At 36.5% G+C, this 17,507-nt stretch overlaps 1 long non-coding RNA gene across 1 annotated transcript; it reads right to left on the minus strand.

Annotated features, from left to right (window-relative positions):
- Window positions 1-15,395: 15,395 nt before the first annotated feature.
- On the minus strand, window positions 15,396-16,730 carry LOC132610404 (uncharacterized). Its single transcript, XR_009571140.1, has 3 exons — window positions 16,291-16,730; window positions 15,857-16,197; window positions 15,396-15,784 (listed from the first exon to the last, which is right to left on the minus strand). It is a non-coding gene; the product is annotated as an uncharacterized LOC132610404 (long non-coding RNA).
- Window positions 16,731-17,507: the final 777 nt, after the last annotated feature.

Raw genomic sequence — 17,507 nt, forward strand, 5'->3', positions numbered from 1 at the left:
AGAGAGAGGAGAGAGAGGAAGAAGGGGGTGCGGCGCCTGATGGTGGATGGAAATGAAAACCTAGCGTTTCATTTTCATTGAAACGAGTCGGGTCGGGTAGGCCGGGTCGTGGGCTGGATTTTAATGATTTCTTATGGGCTGGTCCGAAAATAGTATGGGTTAATTGGGTCGGATTGGTGAATTAAAAGAATGGGCTGATGAAAGAAATAATTTAGGCTTCTAATTTTAAATAAAAGACCTATTCTACCGTGTGCAAAAATATTATCTAATATAAAATTACGTATTTATTAGTGCTCAGATAAAAAATAGAAATTATATTACGCCGTAATAGCCGTGTGATAACACTAGTAAATAAATGCTAATATCTAATTGCGCAAAAAATAAATGCGATGCATGTGCATAAGATGGTAAGAAATGCTGAAATAGTTATAACGCGAGAGGATAGTGAAACGCGGATATTAATAAAAGCTAATAATTATAGCAAAAATATAAATAATTATTTCTTAAGTTGCCAAAAATATTAGATGCATGAATAGATATTTTGGAGGAGGGGCGGGACAAAATTGGGTGTCAACAACAGATTTTTAACTTTTTGTATAAATAGATGGCCTTGGTTCATTTATTTCATTTTTCATTTTCCACAAGTCTTGAGAGCTCAAAACCCTTCTCCAAGCATATTCCACCCCCAATCCAAGAGAAAACAAAGATCAAGAAGCAAGAATCAAAGTGTTCATGTGTTAGAAGGCCTCCTAGGGTTAGTAGACTATAAGAGATTCTTGAGTATTGAAGCTAGGGTTTTCACCTAAGTTGATAGCTGCTCCAAATCTCATTTCCATGTGATAAAAGGTGAGTTTTCATGCTTATTTCATGTTATCATGAATGCTTGGTTGTTGAAGAACTTGGGTAGAAGAACAACATAGAAAATGAGGGCTAAATGTAACTTTTATGATGTTTCTGAGTAATAAGCTAACTTGAGTCACGATTCTTAGTATAATATAGATATCATCTTGTTATGGAAGGTAGTAATAGTGATAAGGAAGCATTGTATGAAAATGTGCTAAAATGAGTGTGAGGATTGTTGGTATAAGTGAACACAAGGATGAATTTTGAAGGCTTAATGGAATGTGATTACTCGATTGTGATATTATGGATGTTATTGTGGTTGTTGGGAGTTGTTTTGTAATATGGGGGAAGTTGACGAAATAGGGGAAATGCTGCCCAATTTTCATTAGATCATGAATTATTCTAGTTTGAATTTAAGAGTATCATTAAGGCTTAACCACGGTATGAACCCTTCTAACTATAGATTGTTCAAGCTTTGACGGTGAACGTTAAGTAGTTAAGAAGACAAAGAGGCATGTAAGGCTAACCCTTCTTTCATTAAGGCATGGTTCCTTTGTTATATATATATATCCTTTCATGATTCCATAATGTTTTCCAAATGACTTTATCTCTAAGATTACCAAAGTTCATGATTGTCGATACTTTCACGATTCTAGTACCTCCTTTATATGATAGTTGATCCTCTAAGGATAGATGTAACGAAAACGATAATGGCAATGATGTTGATGATACTTATGGACTTTTATGTATACATGTCTAAGTATGTATGACTATTATGTAACACTGAGCTTATATGGCCGGGTATGATACCTATCGCGCGCGCACCTCTGCAGTTAGGTACGGATAACACTGAGCCTTGGTAGGGACAGGTATGTATGATCACCGAGCCTTGTCATGGCTGGGTATGTGAATCACCGAACCTTTGTGGTCGGGTACGGTGTAAATATGAATATGTATATATATATGTATATATGCATGAGTAAGCATTGGAAATAGAAGGCCCCTATGAAAGACAAGTAAGTAAATATGATGATGGCCAATAGAGGTACAAATGGCTCTATTACCTCCTGATTCTCCCATCTTATGCTACTTCTTACGTTATTTCTTATGCTCCTATTATGATGTTGATTATGCTTTACATACTCAGTACATTATTCATACTGCCATCCTTTTGTTTGTGGACGCTGCGTCCTGCCCGCAGGTGGACAGGGAGACAGGCTTGGTCCATAGATTTCCTATTCAGGGACAGCATAGAGGAGCTCCATTTCATCCGGAGCTACAGCTTTTGGGTATTATTCCTTTGTGTACATACATATGGGCATAGCGGGGTCCTGTCCTGCCTATATGATGTTACCTACTCTTCTTAGAGGCTCGTAGACAGTTGTGTATGGGTAGATGTCTTGCAAGCCTTGTGGGCTCATATTTTGTATATCATTTTGATAGTCTTGTCGGCTTGTGTATATGGATATGGGCATTATTGTCGATGATGATATAAATATGTTGTTGCCCAACGAGATTAATATTGTTGATGTATAAGACTTATGAATAAGCTATGTGGTCTACCTAGATGTGAATGTGAATGTACGATAAGAGGTGCCCGGGTGGGTTAGCACCGGGTGCCCGTCATGACTCTCTGGTTGGGTCATGACAAAAGTGGTATCAGAGCAATTCTGTCCTAGGGTGTGTCTACGAGCCGTGTCTAGTAGAGTCTTGTTTATGGGTGTGTTGCACGCCACACTTATAAACAAGAGGCTGCGGGCATTTTAGGAAAGAATGACCTTCTTTCTTCATAAGATCGTGCGATAGAGCCATAATATAAGGATTTCTCTTTCCTTAACCGTGTATTATGTATTTCAGAAATGCCTGTAAAGACTCAAAAGGGCAAGACAGTAGCAGAAAAGACTCAACTGATTGGATGCCTCTGATTATACGGATTCTCAAAAGACTCAACTGACTCTCCATTGAAACTTCAATACAATCTTTAATTCTACATCACTACCAGTAAGAATAAACCTCAAATATCTCATCTTCTATTTTCTTGTAAAACCCTAATACATAGATCTCAAGCTTGGCGAACATGGCCTCCATGGCCGGTGGCCAGTCCACGATGGAGGCTGGACAACCCTCACTAACTACGACTGTTCCAAAAACTAATCCTAATCCATTACAATATTCAGATCTGTTCAAACCAAAAACCTTGAATGATTCATTACATAGTCAGATACAATCACTGCCCCAAATTCCAATGAAACCAGTAACCTTCCTACATGGGGTGCCATACATTAAATACACTGAAGCAGAAGTTGATCAGATGAATGTCATTGAAAATATTCAGTATGATGTGGTAAGGAAGTTCTCATATGGCCAGCCAGATATTGAACAGCTTCGTTTGATAATCCCTGCACAATGTGGAATAAAATGTGAGTGTAAAACAGGTTTTCTAAGAAACCGCCATGTGCTTATTAGATTAGGTCTTTTTGAAGACTTTGTGAATTTCACATCAAAACTTGTATAGAACATTCAAGATAGAGAGGGATACTCGTACCAAATGAGACCACTGATTATGATTCGAATTTCAAGGTTGATGAAGAAACATCAAAGACAATGGCATGGATTTCCTTCCCAAATTTATTGCCTACATACTTTGTGAAGGAAACTCTTTTTTCAATTGCATCTGAAGTGGGTATGCCTATACAATTGGATATGGCTACGATCAACAAGACTAGACCTAGTTGTGCTAGGGTCAAGGTTTTAGTAGATTTGGTAGCGGATTTACCCAAAACAGTGAGGATGGATATTGAAAATGAAAAAACAGGAGCAATAAGGACTGTTAATGTTCAGATTCATTATGATTACCTTCCTAAGTATTGCAAGGAATGTAAATTACAGGGACATGATGAGTATGATTGTAGAATTATAAATCCAGAGCTTGCTCAGTACGACAATGAAAGGGAGGAAATGCCAAAGGAGAATGACAAGACAAAACCTCAGAAAAGCTCTGATGAAATGCACAATAGTAAGGAAAGCAACAAAGATCTCCAAGAGGAGAAAGAAACTGAAGCAAAAAAGGCCAAGAGATTACAAGCAGAGGAACAACATAATAAAAAGCAGGCTAATGACAAAGGCAAACAAAAGCAAGAGGAAGGAAACCAACAAGGATATGAAGGGAAAAAGAATTATGGGAAATACAATTATAGAGGATACAATAATTTGTACAATTATTCTTCTAGAGTGTTGGCAGGTGGAAGAATGTTAGGAAATTCGGGAAATTGGAATCCCATCAAAGACAACAGAAACTTCAATGCTGAGAAGGGAAGTGCAAATCATAGCAAACAGAAAGAGACAACAGTCACTGCTACATGCAAAAAATTTAACACTTTGGTGGACTTGGAAGAGGAACAAGAAAATCAAAATGAAACACAAGAAGGAAGCACACATAGTAGCAATCCTGTTAAAGAGACAACTGGGCCATGGGTGGATGCTGCCTTTGGGAAACAAACAAAAAATAACAAAGCTATGAAGCAGCAGGGAAAGATAGATAGCAGACAAGAGCAAGATAATAAGAAGGAGAAGGGTGTAGGGGATAATCAGTCAGAGGAGATAGCCATACAAGATTCATAAAGAACAATTACAGATATCGTAGAAAATGATACCAAAAAAGAAGATGATAACAAACAGATTCCTGAAGGCCAAGACGTACTTCAACCCATAGAAGTACAAGACAGTGTTAATTCAAGCTCATATCAGCAAGTGGAATCAGTTGGACAACAAGTGGATCGAATGAAGGACTTACCTGAAGAGCCACCTGATGCAAACAATATGGGTGAAGGAGATACAACATCATCTGCAAATAAGGAACAAAATAATGAAAGGGCAACACAAGCAAGGGATCAGAGAGATCAAAACAGCAAAGATACAGACATAGAAAAGCAGGAAAGTTCAGGAAATCATAAGTCTCAACTGGTAGCCAAAGATCATGAAAACACAGCACAAGAAGAAGTGAATCAGAATAAAATAGATATTGGAGAGGAGGAAGCAGGTGAAACTATTAATTCTGATTTAATGGAGGGAAACAATAAAGGAGATATTTCCCCTAATTACTTGACAAAAACTAAAAAGGGTCACAAGGCAAGGGATAAAAGTGTTCCTCCCAAGACAGTAGGAGGAGTACAAACAAGGAAGGCCTATTCTAAAGGAGTTTCTCAACGAATAGCTCATTAATATGGAATATAAGGTCTGTAAACACTCAACAGGCCTTTGAGAGGGTAGTACTATTGCATAGAAAGAAACATTTTAATTATGTTGCCTTACTGGAACCTTTCCAGCATGTTAGACATATTGACATGTACAAATTGTGGTTAAATATGGGGACAACATGGCATAATGTGAATGGGAAGATTTGGATTTTTGTGGATGCAGAAATTCAAGTAGAAATAATGAGAGATACAGAACAACTATTATCTTGTAGATTCACTCATTTGGGTGATGGGCAAGAATTGGTGATTACAGTTGTTTATGCGAGTACTGATAGAAGTGGGAGAATAGCTCGATGGGAGGATCTATATGACATGTCTTCACACATCACCATCCCATGGCTTGTGGGTGGGGATTTTAATGTCATTACAAATGACATTGAGAAATTTGGGGGTCTTCCTGTACAGTTTGCAGAAACAGAGGATTTTAGACAATGTATAGACATTTTCCAACTGATGGATCTTGGGTTTACTGGAAGTATGTTCACATGGTGGAATGGGAGATCTGATGAGGCTTGTATATTTAAAATATTGGACAGATGTTTAGGAAATCAGGCTCTGCAGAATTGTTTTCCTAATGTGGAGTAGCGCATCTCATTAAACAAGGTTCTGACCACTCTCCTTTGCTGGTAAATATGAGAGCAGACAGTAGACCAATTAGGAAATCTTTCAGGTTTCTTAATTTTTGGGTGGAGCATGAATCTTTTCTAGATGTAGTCAAAGAAAATTGGGTGGAATCTTATAGCTCAGACCCCTTCTTTAACTTTCATAATAAGTTAAAAAAGGTGGGAAGAGCTCTCTCTAAGTGGAGTAGGGACACTTATGGTGATATCTTCAAGCAAATTGCAACTCTGGAGGAAGTGGTGCAGGTGCATGAGCAGGAATTTGAACAAAATCCTATAGGGCTTAACAGTGAAAGACTACAAAGGGTACAAGCTGATCTGATCAGGTTTTATGCTATTGAAGAAAAATTATGGAGACAAAAAGTAGGGATGCAGTGGTTTCAGGATGGAGATAGGAACACAAAATTCTTTCATGCTCATGTCAATGGAAAGAGAAGAAAACTGCAGTTACAGAGAATTCAAGATCATACAGGTACATGGCTGGACAATGAAGAGGAGATTACGCAGGAAGCAATCAGATTTTTCTCAGACCAATTCAAAGAGTAAAATATCCCTACAGATTTCTCTATGCTTGATAAGATTCCTAAAATGGTTACAGAAGAACAGAATCAACAGCTCTATGAAATGCCAGATGAAGCAGAGGTGAAAAGAGCAGTTTTTGGTTTAAATGGAGACATGCAGGGGGTCCTGATGGTTTCACAGGAAGATTTTTCCAAGCTTGTTGGGAAATTATTGCAAATGACTTGGTGAACATGGTGAGATCTTTCTTTTGTGGGCATGAACTCCCAAGGTATGTAACTTGTACCAATTTGGTTTTGATACCAAAGAAGAAAGAAATTAATACATTTTCTGATATGAGGCCAATCAGCTTGAGTAACATCACTAGCAAAGTTATCTCAAGAATCATTCATGAAAGGTTGATTTATCTGCTGCCTGAGATCATTTCGCCTCAGCAATCAAGATTTGTTAAAGGCAGGAGTATTGTAGAAAACATTCTGTTGGCCCAGGAAATTGTACATGATATTAGGATTAGAGGAAATCCTGCAAATGTTGTCATTAAGCTTGACATGGCAAAGGCTTATGACAGGATATCATGGTTATTTCTAACTAAAGTCCTGAGGAGAATGGGGTTTGGTGAATTTACTATTGATTTGGTGTTTAGAGTTATCTCAAATAATTGGTATTCCATTCTGATTAATGGGCAACCTCATGGTTTTTTCAAATCATCTAGATGAGTAAAGCAAGGAGATCCACTATCCCCTACTTTATTCATTTTGGCTGCAGAATGTTTGTCTAGGGCTCTGAATGCACTGCATACTGAGGCTGATTACAAGGAATATGGGATGCCAAAATTGAGTCCATATGTCAATCATTTGGCATATGCAGATGATACTATCATTTTCACCTCTGCTAATGAACAGTCTGTGAGATTAGTGATGAAGACTTTGAGTAATTATGAGAAGGTGAGTGGTCAGAAGATCAACAAGCAGAAAAGTGATGTTTATATGCATCATTTGACATCTCATAACATTAAAGAGTTAGTATTTTCTGTCACTCAGATTCCTTGAAAGGATTTTCCATTCACATATTTGGGTGTACCAATTTACTATGGGAGAAGAATGAACATTCACTACAAGGAGATAATAGAAATGATTCAAAATAGACTGAGCTCATGGACTGGTAAGCTGTTATCTATTAGAGGAAGGACAACATTGATTAAACATGTTTTACAGAGCATGCCTATACACCTACTATCCTCTTGTGACCCTCCTAGTGGTGTACTTGCTCAGATTCATAGATTGTTTGCTAAGTTTTTTTGGAGCAACTCTGTGGGAAACTCAAGTAAGCACTGGGCAACTTGGACAACCTTATGTCATCCACAAGAAGAAGGTGGCATGGGGTTCAGAAGCCTACAAGATATATCTAAAGCCCTCTTTGCTAAACTGTGGTGGAACCTGAGAACCAAACAATGCTTATGGAGAACTTTCATGAGTAATAAGTACTTAAAGAAGTTTCATGTTGTGATAGCCCCTAGCGGATCAGGTACTTATGTGTGGAAGAAGATGATTAAACACAAAGATGAGATGGAACATGAGATATGGTGGAAACTTCAACAAGGTAATTCTTATTTCTGGTTTGATAATTAGACAGGACTGGGAGCCCTATACCATATTACTCCACCAGATTTTGAGTGTGATCCCACAATCATCCTTGTAAAAGAAACTGCACAAACGGGGCAATGGGATGAACAGTTGCTAAGAAGAATCCTTCCTGAGAATCTAGCAGACCATATTGTGCAGCATATTAAACCACCAAATGAAAAGGACCAAGCAGATAAGGCTTTCTGGAAGTTAGATTCGAGGGGAAAATTCACAGTTGGGTCTGCATTTCAATTGCTCAGACAAAGAAAAGATCCCAGTAATTTGTATAAGCAGATGTGGATTAAAGGACTACCAATAAAGATATCTTTTTTTTATGTGGGGATTTTGGAAGTTCAAGCTACCACTGGATGATAAGTTCAAGAAATGGGGACACCAATTCCCTTCCAGATGTTATTGTTGTCAACATCCAGAAGTGGAAGATACCTCCCATGTCTTTTTACACTCACCAACAGCTCAAGCCATATGGAAGTATTTTTGTGGACCAGTGGGAATAAATATTGAGAATTTGCAAGTTACCCAAATAATTAACAGATGGTGGGATATGCCTAGTAGACTACATGTCAAATGCATCAACCAAGTTGTCCCTTCTATTATTATTTAGGAACTTTGGAAGAGGAGAAACACTATGAGACATGAAGGGAAGGTGTCAATCACAAAACTCATTTACCAGGTGATGCATACTTTGATTCAATTCATGAAGGTGAGAAGAAAATTTTTTAGATATGCACCATATAATTGGAGTGTGATCGTGGAGTCATTACAGAGATATTCTCCAAAGATAAGAGTAACACCAGTGACTTGGAGAACTCCAGATATTGGATGGATAAAAGTCAATACTGATGGAGCCTCAAGAGGAAACCCGGGTAGGAGTTCATGGGCCTTTTGTGTAAGGGATGAAAGGGGAGATGTGATACAAGCACAGGCTAGAGAAATAGAGGATCTTCAAAGCACCAACACCGAGGCAGAGGCCCTGGCCATTTTACAGGCTCTCAGGTATTTAAAAGACAATCAGTGGGATCAAATAATGATAGAGACAGATTCACTATTGCTGAAGAACATTATTCAAAGGACATGGGAAATTCCTTGGCAAATCATTACTATGGTGGAAGAAATTTGGAGAATAATTGAGGAAAAAGTGGTGGTGATAGAGCATACTTATAAGGAAGGAAACAAATTAGCAGATCACTTGGCTAATTTAGCTTTGGACACAGGGGACATACAATTCAATTCCTTTCATGACATGGAGAGCCACTGTAAAAGAATTGTGAACAGTGACAAATTACAGCTGCCCTATCTAAGAATCAGATCATGTTAAGGAGACTGTATATAGGGGGAAGGTGGGAGCAAAGAAGGTCCTCACACTCAAATCCTTTGGGAGGAGAATGTGAAGAATTTGGTTTACACTAATTGTTTGCTAATGGCTGCAGGTACACAATCTAACATAAATGGAGGATTTTTAATTCAACAGGTACCACAAAACAATCACACTGAAGGAATACCAACAAGCAACGAAACACAGTGTAATCAGGATACAGGAAACAGAAAAAACAAAAAAGAATACAGATGCATAGCAAATATGATCAAGATCCAACTCAGGAAAGCCTCAAAGGGGATTTTAATTAATATAAGGTTGATCGATGTTCAATTCGTGGTATTAGAACCAAGTTGTGCTCAATCGAATGGACAAAAGTCAATTTTATATGGGTTAAATCACAAAGAGGAAGATACATATTTGCTCAGCCAAGCTTTTCAATCGAAACATAGAGAAGACAGAACAATGGAGATTACAAAACAAGCAAGAATCAAGGATACTGCTGGTCAATAACGTTTTTAGGACAATTATCAACAGTTACTATCGCGGTGAACACGGAATAATTGTGGTTTATGATGTAACCGACCAAGAGAGCTTCAACAATGTCAAGCTATGGTTGAGTGAAATAGACCGATATGCAAGTGATAATGTAAACAAACTTCTTGTTGGAAATAAGTGTGATCTCACAGCACAGAAGGTAGTTTCCACAGAGACAGCTCAGGCTTTTGCTGATGAGATTGGCATACCTTTCATGGAAACAAGTGCAAAAAGTGCCACTAATGTAGAACAGGCTTTCATGGTTATGGCTGCTTCAATCAAGAACAGAATGGCAAGCCAACCGGCATCAAAAGAGCGGTTGTTGTTCATCTTGAAAGGACGAAGCTTTGTTGCTTTGATGATGATTCTGATGTGGAGCTGTGGTGAAGCTGGCACGCAACAACACAAAGCACCACTTAACAATCCTAGCCACAACAGACAAGAATGGACATGATGAAAAAGAGAAAAAAGGAACAAAAGATAGTGCATGGTGCACTCACAAAACATAACTTCTTTTTAGAATAGTTAGCATGTGTTTGCATTATAGTGGACATGCAGGCACCAGTATAGCACGCCTGTCGTTCACTTTGCAACTCAAAAAAAAAAAAAAACAGAAAGTAATCCCTTTCGTGTGCTAGATCTGTCGTCTTTTGGCTCTTTTCTAGGTAAGCTTACAGTGTTTTTTGAGTTATTACAAGCGGACAAATATTGTTGTGCTTCCTCAAACTTCAGGACACTGTGTCCTTCAGTTCAGTTTGAAACTTCAGCACATTGTGTACTTAAATTCAGTTTTTTCAGTTCAAAACTTAAAAATGTTTTTAAGTTTAGTTTTTCAATTTAAACTTTAAGATTTCAACTCTAATTTTTCAGTTCACACTTCAGGAACACTATGTCCTGAAGTTTGAATTGTGTAATTCAAATTTCAGGCTTGTGTCCTAAAGTACAACGACTGCGGTTTCAACTTCTAGCAAATGGAGAAAAGGAAAGAATAATGCAAATTAGAAAGAAGCGACAGTAGTAGTGACCGACTTGATGTAGTTTTATTATGATTTGGATGACTAAACGATGCACATGTATGAGATTACTAGCAAAGTATGCCGGTGCGATGCACGAAGCCTAACTTGGTTAATTTGGTTATTCACTATAGCTCGCCTTTAAGATTTGTATTTTGTAAACAACTTTTAATAACATCCTAATTGTTAGTACTATATATAACAACATATACAAAATGTACTTTACGTATCATGATCATTTTAGTTATAATTAAAAATGGAGTTTAAAAATTAAATATATCTACTAACATTAACGTTAATGCAAGTAAGTTTCAACCATTTTAAACCATTTTCTTTTGTAATCTCAAACATATAGGATGAAAGTCTTTGAGATGGAAAGAATTGTATTTGGCTTTCATGCGATTACTCTAACTTGATATTTCTATTTGTAGATATAAAAAATAAACATGATAACTAAATACATGAAGATTTTCTTTGTTGTATATGTGTTTGTCCTTTAAAATAGGAGGTAAGATAGGGGGTAAGGTCTGCGTACACCCATCCTCCCCAAACCCTACTTATAGAATCATACTGAGTTGTTGTTGTTGTTCTTGTTGTTGATATTTTATTCTAATTGTACTTATAGTGTATAAATATTATTATGTGTCTCTTTTTCTTCCCAATAATTTAGTTGAGCCTCATGAAGTAATTCTCCAATGTACAGGACTGGAAAATATTAGCTCTTACACACATATTTGTCAAGTGAATTTCAACAAATTCACATTTAATTTTTTGATCTCAAAAGAGGAAGTCAATTTGTTTTCCTACAATTAATTTATTTTTAAAATAAGCAAAAAACATATCGGAAGGATGCATTATAAATATATGATATTATTTATTTCTGATTTGAAAAGAAGAAGAAAAAAAAAGCATATATTATTGCACAATTTACTTGGTGAATCAACGAATATGCTTTTTCAAAATTCAATTTGTCCTGTTCGATACAAATAGAAAATCTCACAAGGAATTATATTCATATGTAATTACCTTTTTTCTACCTATCAATTTTATTGGCTAATAAATAAATTTTACCCCCATGACCTTCACTTTGTTTTTTATAAAAGAAAATGAAATGAACTCAAAAGTAGTACTCCTTCTATTCCAATTTAAGTGTCTTACTTTTTTTTTTGGTTGTCCAAAAAGAGTGTCACTTTCTATATTTAGTATGTTGACAATTCAAATATCATATCTGTCGAGTTTAAAAACACAAGATTTAAGGGGAATTTTAGTACATGGCTACATTATAGGCAGAAGGGTCTAGGACCCCCCTGAACTTGTCGATTTTTATTCAGTGTACACCTAAACTTTACGTTAGCCTAATTACCCCCCTAAACTTGAACATATGATAGGCACGACCCCCCTGGACGCTGACAACCCATGGAGGTGGTCAACACGCGCTGCCACATGGATTTTTTTGTCCATGTGGCATTTTTTAAAGGATAATATATATATATATTTTACTTTTTAAGTTCAACAATTATTTGAATCATCTTTTTCGGGCCAAATCTGTAAAAAAATAACTTGAAAATATTTTGACTATAATTTTTTTATTTGCCTAAAGATAATGATATTCTAATCAAGTTATTTTTATATAAATATTTTGACTATAATTTTTTTATTTGCCTAAAGATAATGATATTCTAATCAAGTTATTTTTATTTATTTTGCCAGGAAAAGAAGAAATACACAGTAAGAAAAAATAATCATTGAATCTAAAAAACAAATCAAATAAAATATTAACCAAATATTTTATGAATTTTACCCGAAAAAAAATAATGCACGGTTGAAATAAATAGTACTTGCATGAAAAGAAAAATACACAATATTTTTGTAAAAAAATACACTGTCTAAACTTCATTACTTTTGCTAAACCTTATTTTTATTTGAATAAAATAAATAGAATTTCAAGTTGAAACTTTCAACTAAGTTATTTAGATTTGGATCCGAAAAAAGAAAAAAATACATAGCTAAAATAAATAATCATCATATCGAAAAAGAAAAAAACACAATTTGGATAAAATATGCAATGTATATTAAGAAAAAACAATAAGAAATACAATTGGATCAAATAAAATCATTATATTGATTATGTGGCAATTAATAGTTGAAAAATAGCCCATTTGGAAGCTGATTTTTCGATTTTTCACCCATCCACGCACCTAAAAGAGAGTGTATCCACGCTCTTTGCCACATCAGCGTCTAGGGGGATCCAAGCTATCATATTTTCAAGTTGAGAGTGGTAATTAGGCCAACGTAAAGTTTAGGTGTACACTGAATAAAAATCGACAAATTCAGGGGGGTCCTAGACCCTTCTACCTACATTATATACATTTTTAATTTAGGATCACAAGATTCAAACATTTCTTTTTATTTCTAAATCTTATGCCTACTTAAAATAAGACACTTAAATTGGGCATGGAGGGAATATATACGAAGAAGAAAAACGAAGATGATAAATTAGGGAGGAATCAAATCTTTTAAACAATGGCAAAAAGCAAGAAAACAAAGTGATCTATATTCTATAGTGCATTGGTAATATGGACAAGTGTCCCATCTCCAAAGAGCAAGTGTAAATAACTAAGGAGGTTAAAGAGAAGTTCCAACCGTCGATGGGCAGAGTGCAACGGTTAAAGAGCAACTTTTTATTTCCACATTTGCCCCTGTTGGTCCCACCCTTTTGTACAATTTACTTAGCTATTTGTACACTTGACTTGTAGTGTTCGTACACCTTGACCATTTATTATATAGGCAAAAGTCATAGATAGCCCTCTAAACTTTACCACATTTTCCTCATGGGTACCTAAACCGAGAGTTGTACCTATTGGGTACCTAAACTACTCTGAATTTGTACCACATAAGCACCTTTTGCCTACATGGCAGCTCGTGTGTGCTGCACGCAAAATGGGTGCGTGAACAGTTGTATTGTTGCTTACATGGAAACTCCCAACGTACCCTTTTTTTTTAATAACCTCAATTCCAAATTCTCTCCTTTCTCCTCCTTTCTCAGTCGTTTCTCTCTCCTCTTTCTCCTCCTTTCTCCCCCGTTTCTCTCTTCTTTCTGTTTAATTTCTTTCTTCCTTCTCTTTCTCTCTCGATTTATAGTTGTTACTGTGTGTATTCTCTCTTATTTCTCTCTTGGTTCTCTCTTCTTCATAGCAATGTCACAAAATTCAGGGTTTATAGATGAAAATGTTATTTGTAATTGTGGTAATTCTTGTAATGTAAAAACTTCGAGAACAGTTAACAACCCAGGTCGTAGATTTTTTGGTTGCAAGATGCCAAAAGTGAGTAGCTATTTTAAAATTTTGACTTTTGAAAATTTAATTTTCGGCCATTTTTTTGGATTTGTTTGTGTTCATAATTTTCTTTTACTTTTATGTAGGATAAGGGTGGATGTGGCTATTTTAAATGAATTGATCCATCTCCAGAGGTTGATCTTTTGAAGGAGAAGCTTAAAGAGGTTGAAGAAGAGAAGGATACATTGAAATATAAAATGAAGGAACTTGGAGGCAAGTTTGATTCATTGAAACAAAAATTTAAGGAAATTAAGCAAGAGAGGGACTGTACAAAAGCCAAATTCAACAGGCTTGTCGTTGTTGTTCTATGTTTTTTACTTGCAAAAATTATCTTTGGGTAGTCTAATTGTTTCCTAGTTACTGTTTGTAATGTTCCTACAAAGATTTTCTTCTATGTTTGTAGTAATGTTTTGGTTATTAGATTTTGTGAATTACTTGGTTTGTGTTTGGCGTTGTGAATTAGTCGCAAATATGACATGAATAGAATCTGCAAATATAAATCAACAAAGAAACATAGCAATTGTTCATCAAAAGGAAAACGAGCATCATACATAGAAAAGAAAATAGAGACCTAGTCAACAACTATGACCTCTTCCTCTTCCTCTTCCTTCTTTTGAACATTGAATCCTATGCCCTCCTGGCACTTACACTCGCAAATCCAAATATAGAGTGTATCTCCCTCCGCAAATAGCTCGGATTCCACAAAGTCTTTCCACCCGAGACAGAGGCGCACATGTTTTTCAAATTTTTAGGTCATAGTGTAACGTTTTTCTCCATAAACAACAACGGCATGAGTTTTTTTGGTTGGTAGAACGTCAACAATATTACTAGGAAGCACCTGCAAAAAAAAACATGAAAAATTACTAAACTATTGCAATAAAAATAGCAAATGAAACATGGATGCAAAATTAAACGTACGAAATCATCAATTTCTACATATGACCGTGTTAATTTCTTCTCGAAATATGTCAACATTTTTTAGGTTGAATGAACTTGTTTTAAGAAGTGGATGGGATAATTTGAATGGGATGAAGTTAGTGGGTTTTATAGATGGTTGGAATGGAAGATTAAGTGAATTGGATGAAGGTGGATGGGGTGAATTCAATGAAGTGAATTGAATTCACTCGATGTGGTCTTTGATTTATGGCCTAGTTAGTTGTATTTGACTCCAACCGTTTCATTTATTTGGTTGTTGAGTATTTTGACCCATTTATTGTGTTTTTTGTCTTGAAATGGCACGACTGCCACGGCTGCCTATATTCCAATCCTATTGTTAATCTGCCCCATGCATGTTTGACTCAGTGGGAGAAATTGAAGAGTAGTATTGGCACAAATTTGATTTCCACAAATCGAAGAGTATTACTGCTAATGTCATTGGCACAACAATAACGCATAATAATAAGTCTAGCTAGACAGCACTGCTGCAGTTTACATATAATAAAGACATTGTTTCAAATACCCTAAATGTGACAAATTTCCTACATTAACTACTTGTTGGAGCTTCCTTCTACTGAAGATCTGCTTGCTACTGATGCAGCCTTCTGGTTTCTCTTGTTGGCTCTCATTCGGGATAGTTTTGATGTGGTCATTGCATCTTTTCCTTGCCATTTCAATCCACGAGCTTTATAAGCAATATCAATATTTGTTGGTGAAGCACTCTTCAAGTTTGTTGCACCATGTAGAACCCTCTCACTTGTTGTACCAGGCTTCAATTAAAATGTCAAACATTAGTAAATTGTGTTGAACAAAGATAAAGGCAAATCATAAAGTGAACTTACATTAAAGACTTGTGCTCCAGTAACAGGATTAGAGTATACACAAAAACCAGTTGTAGGCCTACTTTTATTTCCAGTAGCTGCAGCAAAACCAGCAGTAGTATATGCCCTTTTGTGGCCTGATAATGGTGGCAATTGACTTGAAGAAGAATCTTCTCTTGCACTCACAAATGGTACCCCTCTTGCATTTGTGAATTTTTTCTGCCCCTTCCCCTGCCAGCTCCAACTTGAGCCCTCTTTTGTGGAGCTACTGGCACAGCCCTTGTGTCACCACAAATTGAGCTTGATTGTGTAGTTGCATAAGCTGAACTAGCAGTTGGATATGCAGGACCCAGCATTCTAGACTATATTACACAATTAAAAATATAAATGATCCAAAGTGTATAAATTGTACAATTTAAATGAAGATGTAAATAACTTTTACAAGATATACTTACTGCTGGTGTTGGAGCAACAGTTTGGGCATCTCTTGGCACAAAACTTGTGTCACTACAAACAGAGCTGGATTGAGTTGGTGGAGTTAGTTGAGATTGACTTCCTGTCCTTAAACTTCCTTGCTATTAGCTTAGAAGTGTACATCTTGTTTTTGTTCAAAGGAATACACTTGTGAATGGGATGATAGGTAATCACCTTAAAATCACTTGTGTCCCTATCAAGCTTAGCTGCCAACAGCCACTTACACTTGGTATTTTTACACTTAGCCTTCACCCTGTGGCTATCATTTGGTCTTACCTTCAACTGCCTTCTATATTCTACAGCATAGTCTGCTAGAGCCTTTCTAAATTGTGTTACACCATCAAAGACCATTCCAAGCTCAAAAACAGCCACCTCACAATCTTCATCATACCTAACTTTTTTTGCTTTTCCTTCTAGAAGGTATATCTACCCCTCCCCCCCCCCCCCCCCCCCCTTACAGCATCTACATCAAGCTGTTCTTCACTATCTTCACTCCAACAGTCAGAGCTATCAATATATTCCTCATCTCCACCCAATTTCCCAGCATATTTGTTAGACTTATTTTTCCCAATATCCTCAAACCCTCTATCTATACCACCAGCCTCTCCAACTGGAATTTCTTGAGTTGCAGTAGCCTTTTTTTTCTTGTTTTGTTTACTTCTTCTTTCTTGTCTAATAGCTCTCAACTCCTCATCTATATCTGACCCATCTTCTGGTGGTATTTCTCCTAGATCTGAATCACTACTCACACAATCAGATATATTAGATGCTTCTTCACCTAACTTGTCACTAGCAGCCCCATATACAAACTCAGGAGTAACCCCAACACCCTCCTGATCTAGGTTATCATAAGCAGACCAAACACCCTCGTGATCTAGGCTATCAGCAGCAGCCCTAACACCCTCTTTATCTAAGTTATCAGCAGCCCCAACCCCTTTTGATGACCCAGTTTGACTAGAAGAAACTTCTGGGCCTTTTAAGAGACCAACAGGCCCATCAGTTTCAGCCAAGGCAGTATCCAAAGAACGAAGGACATATACGTGAAAGGGGTCCTCATTTTTTAGGTCTTTTATTAGGTCCAGTAGATGTTTGTCAGACTCAATAACATTGAATTCTCTAGTATTTGCATCTTGGTTAAAAAAAACCATCAACTGTTAAATAACCTAATTCTCTAGTATAATAAAGCAATTCCATTAGG

Source organism: Lycium barbarum, chromosome 9 (assembly GCF_019175385.1).
Source record: "Lycium barbarum isolate Lr01 chromosome 9, ASM1917538v2, whole genome shotgun sequence".
In the NCBI taxonomy this organism is placed as follows: Eukaryota; Viridiplantae; Streptophyta; class Magnoliopsida; order Solanales; family Solanaceae; genus Lycium; species Lycium barbarum.